Below are 25,936 nucleotides of genomic sequence, written 5' to 3' on the forward strand. Positions count from 1 at the left end.
GTGCTGTGTTTGGGATCCCTCTGTCCATCTTCTTCTGCATCCTCCCCTGGCCAGCATCTGAGAGCCTCTGTGGGCTGCCCACAGGCTGCTTACTCTTGCTGCTTCCCCAGGGCTGCTGTGCTCCTGCACCACTGGGAAGTGGCATCCCTGCCTGGGCACTGTGCCACTTTGTTTGTGGGGATGCTGCTGGGATGGGTGTTTGGGGGATGATGGTGGCTTCGCATGGCCCCAGCCAGCAGCAGCCCCTGGGGATCACTACAGAACCGGCCTTGGGGGGGTCCCAGCTCCCTTTCTATTTCCCTCTTGGTTTTGGCTGATTTGAAGGCAGGAGGGTGATTTGTGAGCCACACCACTGCGGGCATTTTGGGTTTTTTCTCCTTCCTCTTCTTGCTTTTTAATGAGCCAACCTTGGAGGACCTTGAGAGATGTTCCTGCAGCTTTGCTGTGACTTATCTCCCGGCCTCTGCCCCCTATTCCGCTGAGGGGATAAATCTTGGCTCCCGGTGCAGAGCCGGCACGCTGAGCCCATCCCACCGCATGGTGCAGGCGTCATAACTCACGACGGGTGGGGGGGCTGCCTGGCGGAGGTCATGGGGTGGACATCGCCGCTCCACGCTGTGATGGATGGGCTGCCCAGGGGGAGCAGGGAAAAAAGTCCCATTACAATGGGGGACAAGCTGCTAAATTATCTCCCATTCAACCTGGGTGGGGGAAAACCAAACCAGACCTGCTGAGAGTGATGTGGGACTGCAGGCTGCCTCCGAGGAGCCTTTGCGGGGGGGAATGGTTGGGTCGGTGGGTATTTTTTCCCGTGGGAAGAAGGCTTTGCCTTTCCTTGTCTCCATCCCATGCACTCTGCTGAGGCTAGGGCTTGTGATCCTGGGGGTAGAAGACCAGCCTCAGTGTCCTGCATCGGAGAGACCAGGACATGGTCCCACTGGGGACCCCTGAGTTGAGGAGCCTCTGTGCACCCCTTGCAGCCAAGCCCCATTCCCCAGGGCCAGACACGCTTCCCCCTCTCTGGGGGCTTTGTCAGTGGGCAGGGTCCTGCCTGCCAGGCTGCCTCTGTGCATGCCGGGCAGCTGGGCCACACTCCAAATCTGCTCTCCAGCCGTGAGATAATTGTGCTGTTAAAAGAGTGGGACAAGTGTGAGTCCCTGGAAGCTGTGGTGTTCAGAGGCGCTGAGCTCTGCGGCGTCCTCCTCCGTTATTAGCAGCGATGCCTACGCAGGGACAGGACTGGAGCTTTTCCCTCTCTCTTTCAGGCTGAGAAGCTGCTGCTGTGAGACCCCAGCGGCTCTTCCTGACAGCTCTGGGGGGCGAAGGCGAGCGTGAGCTCCTGCCTACGACCGCAGCACAAGGTACCTGCTCTTGGCCTCCAGGTATGTTGCTCTCACTGAGCAGCCCAGGTAGGGGGGTGTGTGGAGAAAGTTTTGGTTGAGGATGAAGCTGCTGCTTCCCACGGGCCATGCCTGGCACACCAGCCCTCGATTCAGCCCATCATGTGCTTTGCACCAACACTGGGTACAGATCCCATGCCCACCCATGGTGGCACAAGTACCTGAGGTGTGGGCTCTCGTGAGATGACCTGCCAAAGGGGAGCATTGTGGGGAGAAGCCACAGCTGCTCTGGTCCCTGTGGGATGGGGCTGGGGGTCTAGTTCTGCCCCGTGGGCAGGGCTCCCCGCTGCTCTACGGGCATCGGTCCTGCCCACCTCCCTCCTGCTTGCTACAGGAGCATGGGGGTCCCGGAGCACGTGGGACCTTGGTGGTCCCTCTGCACAGGCAGGAGAGCATGCAAGTGTGATGCACGCACAGCCCCTGCAGAGGTACCAGCTCTGGGGAGCTGTGCATTGCTGCCTCGCAGTGCTGCTCGCTGCATGCCAGGTCCTCTGCTCTGCCCCAGTCCCAAGTGCCTGCTCAGAAATCGTCAAATAGGGAGTGAGATTTTGAGCATCCTTGTCCCTCGGCTGGGGCAGAGGTCATCCTGAGCAGGGGATTAGAGAAGACTCGCCGCTGCAAGGAGGCCGTGCAGATGGATTTCCCTAGCTGCATTAATCAGTTTGAAGGCAGCAAAGGCAGCTGAGCTCTGTGTATCACCTTGAAGCTTTTTTTTTGTCTTTTAGAAAACTTTGGGTGGATGTTATTGCTCATGAAAGCGAGGGGCTGATCATGCTGGGAAGGAGCAGGCGTAGTGTGGGCTGGCACTATTATGCAAGCTTCCCACATGCCGCTCTGCCAGTGCACTCCGTTCCAGAACAACAGCACGCGCCCGCGTGCCAGCCCCGAGCCCACCCCCGGGTCTGCCAGAGCACCGTGGTCCCACTCTGCCCACGTTGCCCTTGCTGTGGGCCCAGCCTGCGCTGCCCGCACCGCACTCCTGCAGAGAGACGTGAGCCCATCAGGTGGGCACGGACAGCGGGGCGAGGGGGATGCACAGTCTCATCCTGCCCACCTCTGCTGGAGGGTGAAGTGTGAGGCTGTGCCCTGAGCTGGTCGTGGGAAGAGGGTCTGTGTGGGGCTGCCCCACGGCACCGTGGTGTGCCAGAGCTGTCCTGTCATGAGCCCTGTCCGGAGCAGGGGCATAGGGAGTTTCTTCTGGGACCTTGCGGTGTGCTGGGGCATGTATTGGTCTCGGGCTGGGGCTGTGCTGCTTTTCGTGGGGGTTTGGAGTCAGGTTGTTACCTGGTGGTGACGTGCATCATGCCACTGTGTGGGGAGGGAGGAGCCCATCCTGGGGGGATGAACCTTGTCTGGCTGGGCTGGTGCAGCCGTGGCTGCCGGGACTGACTCTGGGCACTGGAGCAGAGGTGGGCTCGCTCATGCTCTTCCCCAGCCAGATTTTCTCCGTGCTGCATTCTTCTCTGCCCTTAAACCTCCCTCCTGAGAGCTGTCTCCCTCGCTGGGGCCTTGCAGGAAGGCTTTGGGTTGCTGGCTGTGAACTGCAAACAAGGGTGCTGATGGCATGCACAGGGCTTACTGGGGTGGTAGGGAGTAACCTGGGAGCACAGAAGAACACGCTGATGCAGAACCCCTGCGATGACTTTCCCCATCATCTCCAAAGCCGCCAGACCCCCCCGCCCCGGGAGGAGAGCGCTCCTTAAAGGAAGGCTTGAAGATGAGCAATGGAGAAACATCTGACAGGGGAGCCCTCGAGGCGCTTTTGTTCCAGTGAGTGGGAGTGCGAGATCCGCTCAGACATGAAAGGCTGCGCAGCTCCGTCCCCAAAGTCATGGCGAGGAGGAGGATGGGGGGTGTGCGGCTGCATGGGGAGGTCATCCTGGGAACAACTGGCACCGGGATCCCCACTCCCTCCCTCCCCTCTGAGCAAGTAAATTAGGTCACACTTGAAAGTCAGTTTCTTGGCTGTGGATTTAATTTAGCTTTTCCAGGCTAGTTATCATATAATAAATTCCAGGAGATTTATAGAAAACATGTCCAGGGAGGCTTAGCCAGTGTGTAACAAGATTTGTGCCTATTTCCTGCTGTCGAGCAGCTCCAGTGAGCGCAGTGCTGCCGGCAGTTGCGCAGGCAGGGCTGGCAGCCCCGCGGGAGCTCCCCGGGGAGAGGGGGTTGGCCCCTAGGGCCGGGCGGCCCCAGCTTTGGGGCTGTCACCCCACGGCTCTGCGGGGCGCAGGAGTGTCCCAGACGCGATGTCCTCTGCCCCAGCTCCCTGACAGCAGCAGCCACTGCCATAAATCACCCAGGAGTGGGTGCATTCCCTGTGGCCGTTCATCACTTGTCTTCTCGCATCGGCTCGATGTGAGCAGTGTCAAGTGGGAGCCCGTCCCGGCGGTGCACGGTGTGCAAGCCGTGGGCAGGCGATGCCGGCAGCAGTGGCAGTGTGAGGATCAGAAGCCTAGGGCTCGGTGCCAGAGGGGAGCAATGTGGGGGACGGGGGGCCACTGGGTGCCTTTCTGCTTGAGGCAGGCAAAGTGTGCGGGACATCCCTGCCAGGGAGGACCTTGTGTCCTCTCTTCCCTTGCTCCCAGGCCACAGGTGGCTGTGAGACAGAGCTAAAATCTGCCACTCTTTGCTCTCCCTGCTGCTGGAGGCGGGTTTCCCACCGCTCTGGGAGAGGCCAGGAAGGGAAAAGCGCTTGGGTTTGTCGTGATTTATGATACTTGCAGCATGCCGGCAGCTAAGCGGCTGGGAGAGCGCTGGCTCGGCACAGAGGGCACTGCCAGCCGCGCTCCCCACTCTGTCTCTCGCTGCTAACGCCGCCCAATTAGTGTCTTATTAGTCACTCCGTGTGTTAAAGCATTAAGAACAATTAAGGGTGAGAAGAGTTTCCAGATGTAGTGGCAGGCACTGGAGCTGGGAGCTGGCAGCTCTGCTGGCTGCTCCCATATGGAAAGGATCTCACGCACAGCAGGGCTTGCTGCAGGATCATGGGGACCAGCCTGCGGGCACTGGGGCCAGCGTGGGGTCCTGGGGTCACTGAGGTGCGGGGAGCTGGTGGGCAACCCCACTGCGGTGCAGACCTGGGGGCAGCATCTGCCTCTGCCATCAGCGCCGCAGCCGAGGGCCTTGCAGAGGTGGAATAGAGCCATGGGGTCTGGTGGTGAAATAGCTGTGGGGATGCTTGCAGCCAGGGGCAGCAGCTAGGCACTGCTCCTGTCCCCTTGACAGAGGCGGCCGCGCTGCCCCGAGCGTGGGGGATGCAGCTCCAAGCACCGCTTGAGTGCCTTGGACATGCTCCCCGTTATTAAGTTTGCAAATGAACTCAAGTCAAATATTTATTTATTGGCTGGGCTGGGTGTGAGTCAGAGTCCCTCCGCTCGGCTCCCAGCCGTTGTTGGCAGCGCTGTGCCGCACCGTGCCTTTCCTGGCGAGAAAACGGGGCTGGGAAAGTGCCTGGCTGTGAGCAGCTACAGAAGTGCATCTGGGACACAGCGTGTGGGGGACAACCGCCTCAATAAAGATAGCGCCTGTGTTATGACACTTTGAAGCGCAGCAGAAGTAGCACAAGCAGAGACGAATGTGACTTCAGAGCCCGAGTGCAAGTGACTTCAGCTCCCCATAAATAGTCCCCAGGCGGTGCTGGAGGGAGGAGGCCTGAAGCAGCCAGTTCCTGGGGGCTGTTGTGGCGCTTCTGTGTCTGGTCCCCCTGCACAAGGTAAGTCACACCCCCACCACTGCACCTACCGTCACACCTCACCTCATTGCATTGGAAGGGGCCACCAGCCAGGGGCTGGGGAGGTGGTGGTGGCCTCTGGCAGGTGCAGGCGATGGGGCTGGCTGGGTGCCGTTCCCGTGCCGCTTGCCGGGCACGTACCTCCTCGCTCGTCTGCTGCCCAGGCAGTGACCTGCAACCAGCTTGTTGGCTTGAGCGAATGTATTTTATCTTGGCAGCCTCGGCATGTTTGCCTGCATGGGGTGGTTGTATTTATAGCTGTAGACTCCTCAGCACCAAACCCCTCGCCCTGTGGCTGGGGGCTCTGGGAGGTTTTCCCATCAGCTCCTGGAGGCTTTGGGTGCCCTTGTGGTGTGGAGCCTTTCTGCTCCCCAGTGTGGGAGGACACCTGAGCCCATGTGCTGATTGCCCAGGGCTGCCTCGCCAGTGCAACAGACTGGGGTGTCTCTGGACTGGGATGCTGCGGGCCTCTCCTCACCGCAGCTGGGGCTGGGTGAATGCCGCAAGATGCTGGCATGCAGCCGGGGCAGTGGAGGGGAGGATGGTGGCCTTCAGCATGTTGGAATAATTTCTTTCCTGCTCTCTCCAGGGTGAGGAGCAGTTCTTGGACAGATGGTGTTTTTGAGTGACCTTGTAGCTCTGAGTGATTCCCTTGGCTGCTGAGTAATGGTGGGAGCTGCGGGAAGCGAGCAGTGGTGCTGCAACCTGCTCGTGCTGGTGGGAGTTTGTCAGGGAGCCAGGGCTGGGAAGGGATGTGGGGTGAACCATGGGATGGAGCCAAAGCCCAACAACCATGATGTAATGGCTGCGAGGAAATGAAATGTGCACCATGATCCCCCACTCCCCTTGGCCGTGGGAAGAGAGCAGTGTGTCTGGTGAGGCTCTTCTGACGCTTCCTGACAGCTCTTCCATCCCATGCCCCCGTCTCCTTTGCCTTGGCAGTGAAATTGCTCCTCCTTGTTCCTCTTGCTCTTCTTTGGGAAGAGTCTGAGCTTTCTCCGAGAGCTGAGGCAGCAGTGCCTGTGGGCACGGCTGGGGCCAGGTGCTGGGGAAGGCCCTGAGCTGCTGCCATGGCAGGTGCTGCAGGGTAGTGCTGAGCCCTGCGGGAAGAGGGTGAGTGGTGGCACACTGGGTGGGAGGCCAGGTTATGCCTGCGAGGGTTGAGCTGCTTGGTGAGTGCGCTGGGTGCTGCTGGGGATGCTGAGACCCAAGGGCAGGGATGGACAGTGCAGCCCCCCCAGCACTGGGGCGGGTCTGCAGCAGCGAGGCAACCCCCCCTGCTCTGCTCTGCTCTGCCTTGGCCCCAACCCAGCAGATTAAGGTGGAGCGTGGGATGTACCCCCCGTGAGAAGTGGGGCGCTCTGCTCGCCCGGGAGTGCAGTGCAGAGTTCACTGTCCACACCCCCCTCCCCATCAGCGTGGCAGGAGGCTGGGTCTGGCATCACTGCAGCAGAGCAGCAGTGGGCAGAGCTTGCCTGCCCCCAGGGCTGGGGCCATTCAGCCACTGGACCCCCCTGTGGGAGGTCACCCCGACCAGGAAATTTGAGCCCCAAAATCTGCGGGGATGGTGTCTGAAGGTCTGCGTCCACTGTGTGGGTGCTGCCTCTGCAAGCCAGAAGGCGAAGACAGCTGAGAGCGCAGCAGGTAGAAAGGCTTTTGCAGGGTGAAGTTTGCCTCACAGCTACGATCTAGGACTGCCATCCTAAGAGAAATGACCTAAGCATGGGTAGAACAGCACTTCTGAGGGTCATCTTTGCCATTGAAGAAGAGTTGCTCCTGGGAGAGCCTTAGCATGCTCCTTTGACACCCTTGCAGCTACCCACCAGCTGCCTGAAGGCTGCAGCACCAAGAGGTGTCCTATATTGAGGAAGGAACAAGGAGATCTTGGCACCAACCCGGAGCATCATTTGCATTCAGGCGCAGCTCCCTGCTGTGAGGGAGGCGGGGGCCCCGGCAGCACCTCGGGGTGAGGAGCATGGCTGGCACACCAGCTCCAGCTGTTTGAGCATCCCTTGGGACTGCTGTGGAGGGAACTGTGTCTGGGGCTTCACGGTGCTCCAGGTTTCATGTTTTTGTGCTTTTCTGCCTCAACTTTGTGTCCAAGTTTGCCATCCAAGATTTGCACCTCTGCTTCTTCAAAATGGGAGTTGCCATCTCACTTCAGCAGCCTCTGCCTCAGCACCTCCCTTTGCCTCCGAGGGAAGATGCCTCAAGCGTGGTCCCAGCTCAGCTGCTCTTGCAGAGCCAGTGGGCTGCTGGGGCAAGGGGGGACCGTGTCATGTGTCCCCTGGGGCTGACAGGGGCCGTCAGGAGGAAGCTGCCCACGTCAATACAGCACAGGCTTCTCCAAACCTTTCCGTACAATTCCTGTAACGTATTCTGGTAAACCACAGCGGGCCTATTGCTGTTCCCACCTGTTCCTGTGCACTCTGGGGATGGAGAGCGTCTCATGTCTCCATAGCACAGACCACAAGGACCAGCCTGGGCTGGGCAATTCCCAGCTGGATTCAAGTGGTCTGTCGTAGTGTCCCATGGGATGAAATGCTGCTGGCCCAGCTGGGCCGTGCTCGGGGACTGCATGGAGAGGGCAGCTCCTGCCTGGCAGCCTCTCCAAGCTGGGATGTGGGACTGTGGCAGGGCAGAGGGGAGCAGTGGGAGTCTCACAGGTCTCAGAGTGCAGCAGGTCGGGGTGTGGGACCCAAAGCTGCTCTGGGGGTAAAGTGCTCCTGCTTCATGTCCAGGTGAGGTGGGAGCATTGCACAGAACAGAAGGATGCATGTACCCTGCAGTGTCTGCAGAGGGGATGGGGACTGTCCTCCCCAGGGTGCCCCGTGCCGGTGGCAACGCTCCCAGGCAGGAGAGCTGCCTGTGAGGACAGGGGTGGCTGTGGGGAGAGGGGTGGCTGTGGCCAGAGGGCTCTGCCCCGAGGGTGGGAGGAGGGATGGGCCCTACTGGGTCCCCTGCCCCTGGCGCTGCGGGTGCTGCTGGGGAAGGCCGGGTGCTGCTGGGTGCTCACATGTGGTGCATTGCCCACAGCCGCCAGTGCCAGGCTGCCTTGCAGCATCTGAGCAGCTCCAGTTACTTAACATGCAGCAAGTGTTGTACTCGGAGAAATTTAGACGTAATTTTTTTGTGCTTGCATGTAAATGTGGGTAGGTGCTGTCCTGATTGATGGCAATTAGCATTTTCTAACGGTAACAGATGTTCAGATTGCCAGGAGGCTGGTACCTAACGCCCACACTGCCATCTGTTCCACTGGGCACTGCCTGGGGAAGCGACACCAGCGCCGCAGACCTGCGAGTCCTTGGTGGGGTGTATTTAACAGTATTGTGCAAGGGTGTGTGGTTTTGGGTTTTTTTTTTCTGAGGGAAAATAATAATAATAAAGACGTTTTCAGGTTTATAAATAGTACACTGTTTATTATGGGATGGAAACTTTCCATCTGATTAGCAGCCTGGATTTCTGCATGGAGTTAGGGAAGCAATCTGGACAGTGCGTGGAGCAGGGGCACCTGTCCTGCATTTTTCCAGGGCTGCAGTGGGAAGGGGCTCTGGTGCAGCAGCAGGCAGCTGTGGGTGAACCCGCTGTTCTCCGCTTGCTCCCCGCAGCAGGCAGTTGCTGCTCTGCGGGGGAAAGGGCTGCTCAGCTGTGAGCCACCGCTTGGCAGTTCCAGTGACAGAAACGGTGAAACATTCGAGTGCCATTTGAGTTTAAAGGCTTGTTTAGGAAGATGCTCAGACCCCCAAGCCCGGTCCCAGCTGTCCAGGTGGTCCCAGCCACAGCCCCTTTTTCACCTGGATGGTGCCTGTCCCTCCCCATGCACAGCAACCTCCTGATTTCCTTCCTGCCTCCTTTTATTTGCAGTCTTTTACACCCATTTATACTTGTGCCAACTGTCCTTTAGCTTGAGTAGCTCCTCTCCCTCCCCAGTGCCTACTCCCTACTCATATTTACAGAGAAGAAGCCTTGGCTGGACCTGGACAAGCTCCTCTGTCCTTCTGTCATTCCATCCACTCCCTGGAGCAGCTCTCTGTCCCCTGGGCAGCCCTGCCCTGCTCCTCCATCCTGATCCCTCTCACACATGATCATCCAGCTGTATGGATCCAGCCCCAGCAGAGCATTGCTCAGCGGCGTGGCTGCTGCCTGCTTTCTCCTGGAAATCTCTTCGCCAGGCAGCCTAGAAACACACTTGCTTTTTTCACAGATGCAGGAGATGTGACTCATAGTCAGCTTGTAACTGAGTAATATACCTAGATGTTTCTCTGTGTGTTTTTCCAGGTTAGAGCAGACGTTCTCGCGTAGTCCTTATGTTCAGCATTTTGAACTTTGGGCTGTTTGGTCGCTCCGGGCTCAAGGTCTGCCAGCCTCCCTGGGCTGAAACCTCTCCTCTTGCACAGCAAATGCCTCCCTTGGCCCTCGCTAGCCCAGCTCATTGGGGTGCTGCTGCTGCTGGCCAAGCCACTTGCGTTCCCCTTGTCTGAAGGAAGATACCACCTTTTTCTGGTATGAGCTGCGTTTGGTAAGGCAATGTTACATCTTACCTGTTTGTCAAGTATTTCCACCTTGTTTTCCACTGAGCTGCTGTTCTGCACGTTGGGGAGGTTGGGGGGCTCTGGGGGGTCTCTCCCTGCCCCTGGCTCCTTTTGTGGCTCCGTGCTGCTCTTTTCCAGTGCTGTGCCCTGTTGCAGCTCAACATGTCTGTGGCTGGGCTGTGAGTTGGGCCAGTTCTGTTGGGTTTCTGGGATGGAGATTTCCTCGTTCCTCTGATCTGAATTCACTGGATGCTTTGAGTTTTGCTCCTGCTTTGGAGACTATAGCTTCAGTTTCTGTTCCTCTGTTCTGTAAAGCAGCCTGCAGACAGCAGTGTGTTGATCACAATCCCTTCTGAAAGCTCAAGCTAATTGTTCAATCAATTTTCAGACAACACCTATGTTAGTTTTATCTCTACTCATCCATGCTGTGTAGCAGCCTCACTTTTTTCTGTATTATCTTTTTATTTACATAACTAATGAACCTTTTACTATTTTGCCAGAGCATCTCATTCAGCACCCCCGGCAATCCTCACTCTGCCCTGTGCTGCCTGGCACACGAAGTTTTCTGTGCTGCTGCTGCTGCCTCCCCCCACCCCCCATCCCTTGCAGGCTCCCTTCGTTCGGGTCAGGCCCCACCAGCCGGGTTATTTACCCGCTCAGCTCTGGGTTTGTTCTCTGGGAGCTTTCTTCTGCTTGCTGAGGACTTTATTTACTTCTCCTGCATTAAATAAAACTCTGCTGGCCTTACAGCTGAAAGGCTGCAGCCTCTTAGGTCCTCTTGTCTTTACTCTTGGAGCTAGCTGTGAGGTACAGATATATTTTTGTTTGCTATCGTGACTCAACATGTGGCCATCTGAGCCAAGGTTTTTTTCTGCAGCCATTCCTCCTGTTCGTGTCTGTGCCAGGCCCTTTGTGTGGCAGGAGGACAGTCTGTGGAAGCCCCACACTGTTCCTGGAGATGTCAGGCTTCCAGAGAGGTGCAGACGATGCCCTTTATTGTAAGCTGCAAACTGCCATCAAGGCATGAAAAAGATTCCTGCTGGAAGTCATGCACCCGTCAGGGGAGAAGCTAAAATATAAATGGATGCAAAATGATGAAAAACTCGAGAGATGTGGTTTGCAAAATGTTAGTGTCGTTGCTGATTCCTCTCAGAAGGAAGACAGAGTTGCAGGGGCAGGGAGTCTGGTCTAGAGGAACCAGCAGTTCCCCCCGAATCTGTTTGCTCATCTGGGAGAGGCTTCCTTAGCTGGGCTCGGGACATCCCGCTGGCATGTGTGCAGGGCTGATGCAAGGTGCCAGGAGCGAGACCACGCCATGGAGGTCCCCATGTAAATGAAGGAGTTTGTTATTTCCTAGAGGACAAGTCAGCTTGAAAAGGCGCTGGAGGGAAAACAGAAATCTGAGCTCTTTTCCCTTAAATTGTGCCTGATGAGGAGACTGACCCTGGGTGATCTGGCAGGCGGGTGCTCGGTTCCCTGGGGTGTGCCAATGCGGTGTGGGGGCATCCAGAAGGTGATGCGAGGCTTTGGGGAGCTGGCAAGGCGCAAGGTGCTGGGTGCTGTGGCCGGGCAGAGGTGCTGGTCACCGGTGCAGGTGGGGCATGGCTCCCCCTGGCTCTTGCCTGTCCCTTGCCCATCAGTGCGTGACATTCCCCACTGGTTCCTTTGGGTTTTGTCCTTCCTGGGAGAGCTCCTCTGTCTGTAGCATGTCCCAGCTATTTCTGTTATCCTGCTCTCTGCTGTTTGTTGCAATGCTGTAATATGGGTGATACTCCCTGGGAGAGTAGATGGCTGCTGCCTGCCCCTAGCTGCGGGAGGGAGCTGGGAGGCTCTTGGTAGCACTCAGTTGTGTCCCCAACCATGCTGGGCTGGACCAGGTACTCCACATGCCCCAGTGCTCGCTGGGGTGGACCGGCAGCAAGATGATGCTCTCACCTGGGTCTGGTGGGGCCAGGAGGGATCTGCCCCTGTCACCCCTGGGAGCTGCAGGTGCTAAACCCATGCATGGGGGCCATTGCCTGACACCAGCAGCTGACCCACAGCATCCCTGTGGTGCCACCACAGAGAGGAGCCCTGGTTCTCTCCTCACCTGCAGAGACTGCATCCCCCGGCTGCTCCATGCGGGGCTGGGGCCGTGTAGCACTTTGACTGGCACAAAGTTGTTTCCATGACACATGATTAGCTCTTCCCTGGGCATCATTAACATTTCTCTAAAAAGACCCTGGCATTCTGCCATCTGCTTTGTAAGCTGCTTCGGAGGGGAGGAAATCAGCTCATCTCCTTGGCAAACTGGGCCAGGGGATGGAAGTTTTCTGATGCAGCTCAGCGTCCAGGGCAGGAACCTGCTCACCGGTGGGAGCAAGTGTTCCCCAGGCCTCACCATGGATTTCCCAGCGCACGACCATTACCCGGCCGTACCGCTAGGCTGCCGGCAGCAAGAGGGGTGGTGATTAAATGACAAAAGGTGAATTATATAGAAAGTGCTTTCCTCCTCTCTGGAGAGCTCCCACGCTTTCTCTGAGGTTTGATTCTGAGGCATTTCTGTATTTTTTCTTTCCCTCTCCCCCTCCCAATTTTCCTTTTAAAAACATGAGCCAATTGTAGTGTGCACAAAGGGGAATACTGGGAGCCTGGGCTGGATGCTGTGAGCTGCAGAGCTCTGCTGAAATAAATCCTGTCCTTGGCACTCGGCTGCTCCAGCTTGGAGAGGCTTTGCTGGGCTTGGGGGAAGCAAGTGAGCCTGGTCCCCCAGTTCAGTGTCTGGGGTTTCCCTCTGATGTGCCCAGCTAGGAAGAGCCTCTACATCATGAGCTGAACCCTTCAGCCTTGCTGAGCCCTGGGACCCGCATTCTGGGCAGCCTTGTGGGGGAACCGTGCTGGCCAGTGCATCGACGGGAGCTGAGGCAGAGCTGTGCTTGCTGTTGCTGGTGTGGCGACGAGAGGCACTGCGGAGGCTTGGGACCCTGGAGAGCCCTGGTGTCCTCTGCTTCCCAGATCCCCCTGGCATCTCCCTGCCACTGCCTGGAGCATGACCCTGCCTCTACCGACATGACGGGCAGTACCCTTGCACCCCTGGGTGCTGCTGGGGCTGCAGGGGTGAACCAGCAGCAATGTTCTAGCAGCCTATCCTGCTCAGGATTCAGGCTCCACTCTGCATCTCCCTCTCCGCTTTCCTGCCCCGCAGAGCCCGCCATGTCCCCAGACACCAAGCTGGTGTTTTCTCAGGTTGGCAGCCAGGCTGTGCTGCTCTCCGGGCAGGGACAAGCCTCTGCTTTAGCCCATGTGCTCTGTCCCATCAATACTGACTGGTAGCCAGCACATTCACCCTTTGGCTTTTTTTACATGCCCATATCCAATGTTCATGGCAGTGGGAATGGAGTGAGCCACACCCAGGGAAAGGTGACCCCTGTTACTGATTACTTTTTAAATTCTGGCAGAGCTGGACTCTGGCCCAGTTGTTTCCCCCTCAGAGGCAGAGCTGTGTGTTGGCGGGGGAGGAGAGGCTGGGGGCAGTCGAATAAATCAGGTGATGGATTGACTCAGGGCCAGGTTGGAAAGGTTTATCAGCTGCCATCACCAGGTGCTTCTCTGGCTGCAGCAGCCTGGCTGCTGATGGCAAAGGGGCTGGGGTCTGCACTGGCACAGCCCGGGAAGCGGGTGTACACCCCAGGACCCCGCAGCTACCATGGCTGCAGCCAGTAGCCCGGCAAACTGGGGAGCTCTGGTGTAAGTTCAGAGCTGTGGGATTGCTTCGTTTGTCCATGTTCTTGTCAGGTTTGGCACCTGGCAGCACCCCTGCACTGTGGCTGCCACGTGGCACTGCCAGGGTTTGGGATCAGCCCTGGAAAGACTCTGGGGCAGCTGGACCAGGTGGGGTGAGGCTCAGCTGCTGCTCGGCACTGGAAAACCCAAAGGCACATCTCTCTCCCCTTTAAATGAGATGTTGGTCCTGGTCAGAGTCAGGCTTGGTGTGTGGCAAGGAGGGGGGTCATGGGAACCACCATGTCAGGCAGAGGAGCTGGTGGGCAGTGGGCAGAGGAGCCAGTGGGCAGCTTTGGGACAAGCCAAAGCCTCACCCTGCTCCAAGTGAGTTCAGACCTCACTGCAGAGCTGGTCCCAGAGTGCCGGGTACTCCACCAGGGATGTGGGCTGCGTACGGGGTGAGGGGCTACAAGTGTGGGCAGGCTTCTCCCACCCTGTCTTTTTTTTTGGTTGGAAAAAAAGTCTGCTTTGCTGTATTTGCCATTCTTCCCCTCACTTGCTTTACAAATTCACCTGGGAAAACTTACCCAAGTGTTCGCATAGGTGTCACCAGCCCGACAGCTTGTGCTGCTCTAATAAAATGGCTCTGTAGCAGAGGGTTTGATCTATTTTTAAAGTGAGCTCAGCACTGTCTCCTCCCGCCCTCCCACCAGCAGGCTAAACTAAGCCTGAGGGCTCTTGGGAGAGTGGCAGCAGTGCAGGGCAGCTTGCGAGCCTGAAGCCTTCTCTCCCCAGGCTGTGCCGGCGGCAGTAGCTGTGGCTGGGGTGGCCGGTCCCATCTCCTGCTCTCCGTGGCCAGGAGATGCTCTGGTGCGACAGGACCAGGGAGCCAGAGAGGGCTCCCTTCGCTGCTTTGTCAGAGAGAGGAGCTCTCTGCATGATTTTTATTCCTTCAAGCAGTGAATGTGCTGTATAAATTAACATACAGAAACTTAGCTCCGCTTGGAAGTTTGGTATTTTCTCCTCGTTTGATGCCCTGTTATTAAAACTCAATTTTCTGCGAATAATGTCCTTTAAATAGAATTCGTCTTCCAGCGATGACTCATATCAAAGCAGCAGCTCCTAGCAGGAGAAGGCAGGCACGAGGGCAGGTCTGGCACTCACAGCCTTGGGAATCCCCATATTGGCTCCTGGTGCTTTGCTGCGCTCAGGGGAAGCTACTCTGGTTCCTCTCCTGCCCATCCCGCATTCTCTGCCTGCTCAGGCTGTCACTGATGCCCAGGGACTGGGTACAGGGATCAGATCCCCCAGCATGGTCTGGGGTGTCCCCTGGACACCAGGGGAGCCTGCAGGCCCATCCCTGCCTGGCCAGGAGTGGCAGGAGGTGACCGTGCTGCCTGTGGCTGCCCACCCACCTGTGCCGCGGTGCAGCCCGAGTGGCACCGTGCCGCTGCCTCCTGCCTGCACTGTCTCCTGGTGCTTGCAGTGTTACAGCTGGGGATGGGATGTGCTCCTAGAGCGTGAGGCTGCGGTGAACCAAGGGAGCGATGTATCACCAAGCAGGCTACCTGTGTCCAGCCTTGCCAAGTGGTGGCCAGGGGGATCTGGCAGCAGGACGTGGGGCATGATAAAATCTGGCTTTTTCCCTTCTGCATCTGTGCCTGTTCTGTCTGGTGCTAGCTCTTTGCTTGCACTGGTCCTCAGTCGTGCTGCTCTGTAGCTGTGCTGTGGGCAGATGTGGCTCCAGGGAAGAGCTAATCATGTGTCATGGAAACAACTTGGTGCCAGTCAAAGTGCTACACAACTGCAACCCTGCGCGGAGCATCCGGGAGGTGCGGTGCTGGGCTACTTGTTATGCAGGCAGATGCAGATGTGCATCGAAGGGACGGTGTTGCTGAGCCGACGTGTACCTGTCTGCAGCTGGTGAGTGCTGGGGGACCAAAGGGAGGCTGGTGGGCTGCAGGGAGCTTCCGCTCGTCTGCCTGGGCAGGCAGGGACTCGGACCAGGCTCTTCTGCACAAGATGGGGACATAGTTTGCACATGGCTGCAGTTTGTTATCAAGCGCCAAACATTTGGCTGGGCCTCCTGGGGAAAGGATCTCTGCCCCTGCAGTGAGATTGATGAAGCTTCTTAGTTTTTCATTTCCCAAAGGGAAGGAAAAGTCCTCTACATGCCATGGTGAAGAAATGCAGGCTAGCAGCATGGTAATGGCTCTGCTCAGTGTGTGGCTGTGTGCAAGCCAGCGTACCCAGACATGGCTGGCCGGTGTCTGCAAGCACAGTAATAATTTATGAATTGTTATTAGAGGTGCCAAAGGGTGGCAGGAGTCCCCTGTGCCCGGGGTGGCTGGCAGACCGAGGGGAAGGCAGGAGTGGTGCAGGTGGGTGAGGGGGATCTCGCAGGTGCTGTTAGTGGGAGCACACCAGTGTTGTGGCTCCTGGCACATGGCGAGACCAGCACTGTGATGTGGAAAGAAAAGGAAAGGGAGGAGATGCGGGCAGGAAGCAGTGATGGGGAGATGTGGGGGACCTGGGGGAGTCCCCTGTCCAGCCCTCGGTAGGGAGCTGTAGCCTGGGCAAGGACTGGGGCAGCCTCAGCTTGAAGGAGCTGCCAGGGGCTGGGTAATGGAAACGTTGCATCAGTGGGGACTGTCCCACTGCCCGTTGGGTTACATCTTCTGGGAAGCAACTGTGTGCCCTGCAGGTCTGTGCCTGCACTGTTGCCCATCCTCCTAATGGGCAGAGTGGCCTGCAGGCTGCTCAAGCACTGTTTGCTTTAGCTCCTTGTTGGTGTAAAACCCTCCATAGACTGGGGAAGGGGAAGAAGGGGAGGGCCGGCTGGCAGAGTAACTCCCATGCCGTGCTGTGCACTGCAGCCGTGGTGATGCTCTGTTGTCCATCACTGTGGGGCTGCCGGTGCTGGGCGAGCAGCCTTGGTGCCTGCACTTTGGCAGAGCATCAGGTGTAGCTGGATGAGGGACCCCGTGGCTGTGCCTAGCCCATAATACAGTCTACCACTGCTGAAGACAGCATCTCAAACCTGGTCAGGGCTCCGTGTGCATCTCCTGAGACCCCTGACCAGCGCAGGCTGCAGCAGGTTGTTGCCTGGCTGGAGCAGACAAGAAGTGGCAGGCGGGTGCTGGAGTTAATTGGGAAGGTTGTGGGTGGAAGGAGTGAGTGGCCGGGTGCTCAGGGGCATAGCTCAGCGCCCCAGCAGAGCGTGGGCAAGGGGAGCGGGAGGTCAGGTGCTTTGCCAGCCAGCACTGTTCAGCAGCGCAGCGTGTGGGGTGCTCGGGGCTGGGGGAGTGGGCAGAGGGACAGGGGAGGGTGAGAGGTGTCAGGGACAGAAGTAGGTGCGGGAATTGTGTCAGGGAGGGAGGAGGCACCTTTTAGGTGGTTTAGGTGCTTACTGGGGCGGGGGGTCTGTCCAGCAGGCAGGGAGGCAGGACGGATGGTGCAGGGGCTGAAGGGCTTGTGTCCAAAGCTGTTTCACCACCACTACAGCACATCTGCATCAGGCAATTTCCCCCTGAGGAGGAAGAGGAGGGCACAAGCAAATATTCCAACTGGTGGTGTCAGACTGGGGCAGCTCTGAGTGGTCCTGAGCTCCTGCAAAAATGAGTTTTCTCCCGCCTCATGCCCTTTCCCTGGGAAGCCACTCGTTCTGGTTCAAAGTTTCCTGCCAGGATTATTATTCTTTCTGGTCTGGCATCTGTTAAGGTGACAGCAGCTAGGGAAAGGGTAGGTATTGGAACAAATTTCTCATAAAAAGTAGCTAAGTTGATGAAACCATTACGGTGCCTGCATCCTGCACTCAATCATCGTGACACGCCGGGGGAGAGGTGCACGTGCTGCCGTACACCGAGCTTTCCTGCAGGAGAGTGGGGCCAGCACTGCCTTCCTGCAGCTCCTGTCCCTGGGTGGGCACACGTGCCCCTAGCCATCCCCACTGCCTGTCCCGCAGCCTGGGCTTCCCCGCATCTGCCCAGTTCTCACTGGTGCAACTGCCGGTGTTTAACAAGACAACCTCTCTGGCAGGGTTCAGTTGCCATGGCAGAGCAGGGCGCTCATCTCTGGCAGAGTGACAGCATGGAGACAACATCCAACAGCTCTGCCACGGGCAGCACCTGCTCCAGGTCTGGCAGGGTCGATGCAAGTCTCTGCAACCATCTATTGGGGATGGGCAGCGGAGAACTGTGCAGGCAGCAGAGCCGCATCAGGCTATCCCGCAGGAGCAGGGTCTGTGCTGAATCCCCAGGGCAATGCTGGCGGGCAGAGTGAGCTGGGGCTGGGGGGCGATGGGGCAACCAGGGAAGAGAAAACAGGGCTGAGTTCTGGATTTGCAGAGTGTTACCTGCTTTTATTAAAAATCAATGATGCACTTGAGCGGTCCCACTTTGTCTCCTTGACAGCCAGGCCACTGCATCAGCTGGGATGCGGGGTCTGGCACTGCTCATGGCTCTTGTTATCATCCTCTTCTCTCTGCTGCTTGCCCCACTCAAAAGCCAGCCAGCCCATCTCCAGCTCCATCAGCACCAAGATTTACGGCCGGTCTCTGCTGATTGCTTGTCTCACTCTTCTCCTGGTTTTATTCCTATGATCTATCATGCTCTGCTGTTGCTGTGCATGTTGTGCAAAGCCAAGGAGTTTGTCAGGCAAACTCCTGCCTCGTTGTCGCCAGTTCCTGCAGAGGGAAGCGTGCGTGATGGTGTTAAAATAACAAGGCAGGGTCTCCTTCCCCACCTGCCGTGCCAGCTGGGCCCTTCCCCAGTGCCAAGGGGGTTGAGGGTGGCAGTGGCTGGCAGCTGCTGCCCGCAGGACCCCAGGGCTCTCTGCTCCCCAAGCAAGAATTCCTTATTTAATTGGCTTTTTGTATTTCTGGAGGAGCAGGGCTGGTGCATGCGAGCTGCTGTGTTACGGATATGTGGGCAGGCAGCTGCCAGCTGAGCACCGGAGCCTGTGAGACCCCCAGGCAGTGGTGCCCCACGCGGTGCAGGCACTGGGGATGCTGCAGGGCTCTGTGAGGGCTGGGGCAGCCCTGGGGGGTCAGACTGTGCCATGGGCTGCCGGTGGCTGGATGCTCCCTCCTGAGAGATGGAGGGGCTGTGGCCGCTCCAGGCACACTGGGCTGTGCCATGTACTGTGCAGTCCGTGCTGCCAGAGCGTGATGTGTCCCTCCTCTGTACCCCTCACCAGGAGCCCCATCAATAAACACAGCATCCAGGGAGCTGCGGGCAGGGTTGGAGCTTGCACTGTGAGGCAGGGGAGGCTGTTCAACCAAGGTCACAGCTATTGCTGGCCGGGACGTATCTTTGTGGGCCACATTGGTTCTTACACATGGCATCTGCCATGCTAAATATGGTGAGAGTCTGTTTGCCGGCCCTGGCTCAGGTCTGGGCGGTCTGTCCGTGTCCAGCCAGGCTCCCCTAGGGCTTTAAATTCTGCAGATGCCTTTTCTTGCAGAGGTGCTGCTCTGGGGACCATAAAGAGCCAAGAGGACTCCAGAAATGGCAGCTTATCTCTAGACCAGGTCTCAGAAATTTTTTTAATCCCTTTTCCACCCCCACAGCCTGCTTCACGCTAGGCTTGAAGTGGTCACCCATGTTAAGTGCTTGCTTCTAGTCTGGGTATTGAGCAGCGGAGGCGGCACTGGGATATGAAAGGAAAACCCTTTTTCCTGGAGGCGTTGAGCTATTCCTTACTCTGACCTAGATGTCAGTTTAATGCTCCGGCAAGTCCCAAGACTCACATATGAAGTTGCCCAGGGGAAGATGATATTTCAGGAACACAGAAGCTTCTCAGCAGTGGTAAAGTGCATGAGCTTTCCCTGGCAGGAGCCTTGCAGAGCCTCCGTATGGTAGTGACTGCCATGCCAGCCGTGGAGCGGTGCCCCCCTCTCCTCAGGGGATGCAAGCACAGTGCCCGGGCACCAGGACTGTCGGCAGTGCTCCAGCATGCAATGGCAGTGCTGGGCAGAGCCCACAGTGCTTCTGGGGCTGGGGACTGGAGCGTGACCATGAGCCACTTGTGGTGCCCTGTGCTCTGCAGTGTTGCCGCACTGCCATCAGTGCTGCCTGCCTATTGCTTGGCCTTCTTTCCCAGAGCAGGAGTATTCCCAGCTTCATCACATGGATCCACAGCAGAGGCTGTGAGCAGGCTGCGAAGAAGAATGCAGCATGAGTTGAGGATGCATGCTTGCCATGCTGGGTCAATCCGCACTTGCACGCTTGTCCATCGCTGTGGCTGTCAGGTCCAATCTCCCATGCAAGACTCCAGCAGCCAGCACTGAACACAAGGAGCACCGCTCACCTTCACCTCTCTGCTCTTCTCTTCCCATCTACCTTAAACTATTTTAATGAAGTGCACTCTGTCCCCCTAGGCACCCCCAGCCTAAGCCCTGCTTACACACAGGCTCTGAAGTGTCTTAGCCAGTGCCCAGGTACTGAGGAGGTCTGACAAGTTGGGGAGCTGTGGGGAGACATGGAATCTCTCTGAGTCCTGGTTTTGGAGCTCTCCAGGGGGTCATAGAGCTGCTGCCTGGTCTGTCTTCAGGCACCAAAAGAGCTTGAGCTGTGACCTTAGGAGGTTTGAAGGGGTTGAGCTGGTTCTCTGCAGTTGGATGGGGGTTCAGAGGTGGCCCCACTTCCTTCAGCATCCCCATTGCAGGACAGCCTGTGCCCTGTTCTCCTCCCGTGTGCTGCTCGCACCGGGAGGGGAGTGACACCACTCTACATCTTCCTCCCTCCACCCGGGTGGTACCGCAATAAATCATTGTGAATGACCCACGGCTCCACACGTCTCTGCAGGCAGCATGTGCGGTCTTGGTGTCTGAACGTGTGTGGTGCAGCTGAGCTGGGTGCGTGGCAGGGCTGGCAAGAGGTGGCTCTGCCCAGTGCTGGACAGCAGCAGCAGTGCTGTGAGGCCACATGAGGCTGGATTGCATGGGTTCGCTTTGACAGATCGATTTGAAGTGTGGTGTTTTCATTCTGGTTTTCTTATTTATCTTTGATTCTGCTGCAGCAGCTGCAGGTGGGGAGAGAGGAGCAGGGACTCTGTACAGCGCAGCTCGCTTGCAGTCATGCCAGCTGGCGGGGGTTGTCCCTAGCTGGGTCCCCAGCACAGGACAGGCTCCCTGGGGCATTGCCCAGTGCACTCTTGTCACCCATCACCTTCAGCAGGGCTTGGGACTGCACAAGAGTCATTGACAGCATCGGCAGTGAAAGCTGGCAGCTGCCTGGAACGAGGCTTCCCTCGTTTTCTGCAGAAGGCTTTCTCCCTCGTCAGGCACATCTACGGGCGGTTGGAGCAATGGGGGCTAGGGGAGGGGAGCGATGCTGCCTCCCTGTAAGAGCCCCCCAGGGAGGGACAGGGGTTGTTGTTTGTGGGAGGGCTGCTTTGGAGCTCTGCTCCTAGCCTGCAAGTGCAGCAGCATGGAGAGGAGATGGAGAAGGAGAAGCTTAGTGGGGTCATGGAGGGAATTTTGTGCTTGTTTTGGTCTCTTGATGGTTTTTTAAAATTTTTCTACCTTGTGGCTTGGTTTACTTAGCTGTCAAATGGAGGTCAGATGTAACATCCTCTTGCATACTGTGCAGTGTAGCCTGCATTTGCTGTTGGGTGCCCTGGTGAGGCAGGAGCCTGTCCCCTGCCCTGGGGCTCTTCTGTCAGCCCCCAGTGCTAGCTGGGGACTAAGTAGTCTTTTCTGCTCTTGTCTGGTGGTTATGCCCCCTCTTTCCTCCCTTGCTCCCCGGTGCCCCCTCTGCCTGCTGGGCTTTGGTGCGTTCCCAGGGGTCTGCAGGGGGCTCACCCTGCTAGGTTCCCCCTCCTGCCTGTCACTGTCAGAGCCTTTGTATCAGTGCCTGCCCAGCAAAACCGCTGTGACCAGAAAGTTGATGGTTTCATCTACTGTTCCCCCGCACCTGTGAGTTCCCTTGTGGATGATTTAGAGCTGAAAGCCTGTGCTCTGGCACTGGGAGAGGGTTCCCGAGATAAAATAATCTCTGCCAGCAGCTGAAGTGACAGAAGCCCCATTAACAGCAGCATATGCCTGAAAACACACACGTACTGCGAGGGAGGAAGATGCAGAGTGGGGGGAGTGCAGGAGCAGCAGCCCACAGGAAGGGGGGGATGCAATAGCTGGTAATTACTCTGCTGCCATTGGGATGCTCCTTGCTAATTTACAGCATTCGTGGAATCGGGATGAGATTCTTCCTCCTGAGCCCGGGCAGGGCTGTCCCCTGGTGCAGGCAGCCGTAATTATCCACATTTAACTGAGGGCTTGTAAAATCTATTTGTCTAGCAGAATGTGAGTATAATTGCTGTGAATTAAATAAGGATGCAGTTGTGGATGGAGCAGGACCTCGCCTGACGGAGAGCACAAAGTTGTGTCTCCCCGGGCTGCTCCCTGGCACCCCGTGCCAGTGGGGAGGGAGGCTGCCGCTGGCCTGGAGCGGGGGAGGATTTTGGGGGTTTCTGTGCATCGCTGCGTCCCCAGCGCAGACCTTCCCACCCTCTCTCTTGGCTGGTCTGACTGGAGTGGATGTGCTGACAGGAGCCAGGCAGCCTGTGAGTATTCCCAATGATCTACTGGTTTATCTCCTCTCTCAGCTTTGGTCCTGGGGCCAGGGACTGCCCTGGGTTTATTTTACTTGATGAGTGCATTTGCAGCAGCTGGTCCCCGCATGCAGCCAGTTTGCTGGGCCGTTCCTCAGACGTAGGTCAGTGTGATGAAGTTTTTGCCTCGGTAGGCTGCTTTCCCGCTGCTTGTAGCCTGTTCCTCCTGGCTTCTGCCCTTCCTGCAGCCCCGTGCTGGTTCCCACAATGTGTCCATACTGGCAGCCCTGTGGCGTGGGGTGCATCCCGGCTTGGCTGGGGGCTCAGGCACTGTGGAGCTGCCTGGCAGGGTGGGGAGCAGAGGCTGAGTGCTACTTGGTGACTTTTCAGGTGGCACCAGGAGGGCTGGCAGAAACCCAGGTGCCCCCCAGGTTCTGGGTGCTGTATGGGAGACCTGCCCAGGCTCTCCCCTGAGTACCCTCCACCGTCCAAGGCAAGCTCCCAGGGTGTTTTTAAGGCACTTGGAGCTTTGCTCCCTGAGAGGCGGTTTCCTCTGCCTGGGGCGGTGATGACAAACCTGTGACTTGGACCTGCTGAGCCTGGAGGAAGCAGCACTGGGGTGGTAATGGCTTCATCTGTCCCCTTGGCCTGGACACAGCTTGCTGGCTGGGCAAAGGGGCTTGGGGACTGTCCTGCTTGGAAACCGAGCTGGCCGGAGGAGAGTGGGAGCAGGCGGGTGGCAGCTCTCTGTGGCTCTTTTTCCCCTGCAGCACCTGGGCGGATGCTAAACATCCCTTCTCTGCATTAGGGTCATTGTGGCTGCAATCTGCTAATGGCTCGATTGAAAGGCTTCCCGTAGCTGTGCAGTGAGCTTGCGGGTGAGGAAAGGTGTATGTGTGGTCGGAGTGCCTGCAGCATCATCAGGATGCTCGGACTGCTCTTGGTGTCTGTGCTGGAAAAAACACTGATGGCATAGGAAATGTGCAGAAAAGAGCTACAGAAATGGTTCACGGTCTGGAAAATCTGCTCTGCTGCAGGAGATGTAGCCTAAGTAGGTTGAACTTTTCATCCAAGAGAAGTTTAAGAGGTGGCTTTGTGACGTAGGTCGTTTTAGGCTGTGATCAAGAGATTTCTGTGGGTACAGAGTGCTCTAATTTAGCAGGGAAAAGACATAACAAAATCCAGGCAGTGAAAGCTCCAGCTAGACAAATTTTGACTAGAAATGAAGTGCATATTTTTATCAGGGAAGGTAATTAACCACTGGAACAGCTTAAGCCTGTGGGGGATTCTCCATTGCTTGACATCTCTGGATCAAACCCGGATATCTGTCTGGCAGGGAGGCAGTAGCTTGAATGAACATGGGATTAGAGCATGGCAGTCTTCGGTCCATGTTCTTGGGCGCTGTGCTTGCTAGGTCTAATGGCCCTTCTGGCCCTAAGCTGTAATAAGCAATAACGTTCGGTGTTGATACTTGGAGGTAGGTTAAAATTTAGGTTATGGCAGGAGAGACTAAGCACTAAAGCACTCAAATGGTAACTGGGAGAGCTTGTTGCTCTAGGGAAGGAATCTTGTTTTCTCTGGGGATTTTGAGAAGGAGGTGGCAATGTGCTAAAGTAGCCCTTGAGTTGGGTAAGAAGAAAGTGAACAATGCCATAGGCTGGCATGAGGGCTTTGCTGCTGGAGCACCCTGGGAGCCTCTGCTGGAAACAAGCTCTGGCAGAGGGCTGCTTCCCAGGAGGTTTTAGGCTTAGGCAGCTGCCTGCTCATGCTCCAGGTATGCCTGTATATACCCCCGGGAGGTGGTGGGAAGGGGGCCAGCAGCTGCCTTGTCCCTCTCATCTGGAAAGGGTTGGTTCTGTCTCTGGGACATGCGGTGTGTGGTTGTGGGTTGGTGCTGCTGCAGGGGTTGCAGAGCTGCAGCCAGACTCTGCTCTGCAGCCAACATGCAGCCAGCAATGGGCAGAGTTGCTCTGCGTGTCTTACAAGGTGATGCTCTGTCTGCACATCTTAGCATGTTGTTGGCCTTTCCCCCATGTAGCATATCAGGGCTTGCTCATTTTTGTCTTTGGATCTACAATAAATACTCGTTGTCTCCCCAAAAGGCTGCCTGTTACCTGGGTACCCCCTCCCTGGTGCATGCTGGTTGCAGTTCCTGCCTGCTGCAGGGCAGCCTCTGCTGCCTCCCCTGCAGCCCCAACCCAGTTCTAGCCCTGTCCCTGTTTGATATCTGCAGGAAACAAAAGAAAACTTTCTGTTCTTAATTATGAAACTCAGACACTCCAAAGACAGGCCTGTTTGTGGGTTTCCAGCCCATTTTTTGTGCCCAAGCTGTAATGCTTCTGGTTAGACCATGCTGCTCTGCTTTATTTACAAGTGCTGTGTAACGGGATCTCGGAAACTTTTCTGAAGTTAAAGCTGTGTTCCCTCCTGTATCGAGAGACCTGGTTACCTTCTGGGGGAAGGAAATTAGACTGAAGTGTCCTTGACACATCAGTGTTGGCTGTTGCTTGTGTGGTTCCTTCTCCTGAGCCATGTCACCATGGACGAACAGGCAGCTGTCTGTCCCGCAGCCCTGTGTGCTCTGTGCTCAGCAGCATCCCGGGCAGGCACGGGGGTCTGACCTCCGCCATCAGCTCATGCGGAACCGGGCAGCACATTGTCAGAGCAGGTAGGACATTCACTCAGCGTGTGTTGGGAGGGTTCCCAGGGCCATCCATCTGCTCCTCCACGGCAGCGTGAAATTTGTGCAGAGCCAGCAAACCAATGGCCACGGGCCGGGGCCAGCCTGCTCAGGAGCCTTCCACCTGGCCTGCGCGTGCTGGGGGACGTAGGCGTCTGCTTGCTGGCAGGCCTGGGCAGGAGCTGCCTGCAGTGCGTTGCTGCCAGGTCCTCAGCTGGCACCCGGCATGGTGCTGGTGGCTGACCGCGTTCTTGATGGAGGAGCATCCTCTCCTGCTGATTAGGGCTGCAAATAGTGACTGAGTCAGACTCTGGAATGGGACCATCTTCCCAGGTACCATATTTTTCCAAATAATTTTAAATCTTTCCTCTGTTCAGAGACCAAATCCTGTATCAGAGGGGGGAGTGTCACAGGACAAGTGGTGTTAAGTGGTATTTCTGTCACTTCTCAGTGAGGCAGGGACTCATGCCTCACCGCTGTGGGGCGATGTGCCCCCTCTCTCCCTGCCTGTGCTGCTTGCCCGATGCTTGTGGGTTGCTCCGCAGCAGAAGTTGTGCTGGTCTTAATGTTTCTGTGCATCAAGGACTGCTCATTGAAGGCAAAGCTGGTCCCTGCCACAAGAGCATCTGTCACGTGGTGTCCTAGGACTGTGGGCAGGCAAGCACGGCAGCAGCCGGTCTGCCCCAGCGCAGCAGGGCTGGCAGGGAAGCACTGCAGCCCCTCACCAAGGATGAAGTGTTATCCCATGTGTCTGCACTGATGCTCTTTGCCTTCATCCTTGAGCCAGCCGTCTGCAGGACCGAGGGCACCCTGGCCTTGCTGGCTGAAGGAAAGAGGAGAAAATGGGGAACATGGCATGAGAAGGGTTAATGCAGAAAGATTTTTACCCTGTGGCGTAAACACTACAGAATGCATGTTTGCCTTCATTTGCATATTGAAACATATCCTAAAGGCCCCTTGTTTGGAAAGTTCTGTTTTTTACTCCATCTTCCTATAGAAGGGAGGAAATTATTCATAATTAAAAAGCAATAATAATGTGGAATGAAGGAACCCAGCTGTATAATACCCAGCACAAAAGGGGGAGCGTGGGGAATCTATTTTTAATGGTTTCCACAGCAACGGATATTTTGTTTACAGTGATTTTCCTCCTGTGCTGTGAGGCTGTTCCCAATTTACATTTATAAGAAGCTCTTGCATAGGAGGTCCATCACTGGAGGGTGCTCTGGGCACTTGGGGAGGATGCTGAGAAGATAAGATGCAGTTGTGGAGAGGCTGACTGGCACTTGTGGGATGGGGTGTGATGAGCAGGACCCTTGAGAGCCAGGCACCTGCCTGG

The 25,936-nt window shown here is 56.9% G+C and overlaps 1 protein-coding gene across 16 annotated transcripts in view; it reads left to right on the forward strand.

Annotated features, from left to right (window-relative positions):
• Positions 1-25,936, forward strand: part of RBFOX3 (RNA binding fox-1 homolog 3) — a 189,072-nt gene that overhangs the window by 84,177 nt on the left and 78,959 nt on the right. For 11 of the 16 annotated variants that reach the window (XM_055796422.1, XM_027796037.2, XM_055796421.1 and 8 more), the window contains one exon: positions 1,266-1,382. The exons of the other annotated variants lie outside the window; for them this stretch is intronic. The gene's annotated coding sequence lies outside the window, so the exon portion shown is untranslated. The remainder of the gene's footprint in view (positions 1-1,265; positions 1,383-25,936) is intronic. 16 annotated transcript variants of the gene reach the window in all.

The sequence above is a fragment of the Falco peregrinus genome, chromosome 2 (genome assembly GCF_023634155.1).
Source record: "Falco peregrinus isolate bFalPer1 chromosome 2, bFalPer1.pri, whole genome shotgun sequence".
Lineage (NCBI taxonomy): Eukaryota > Metazoa > Chordata > Aves > Falconiformes > Falconidae > Falco > Falco peregrinus.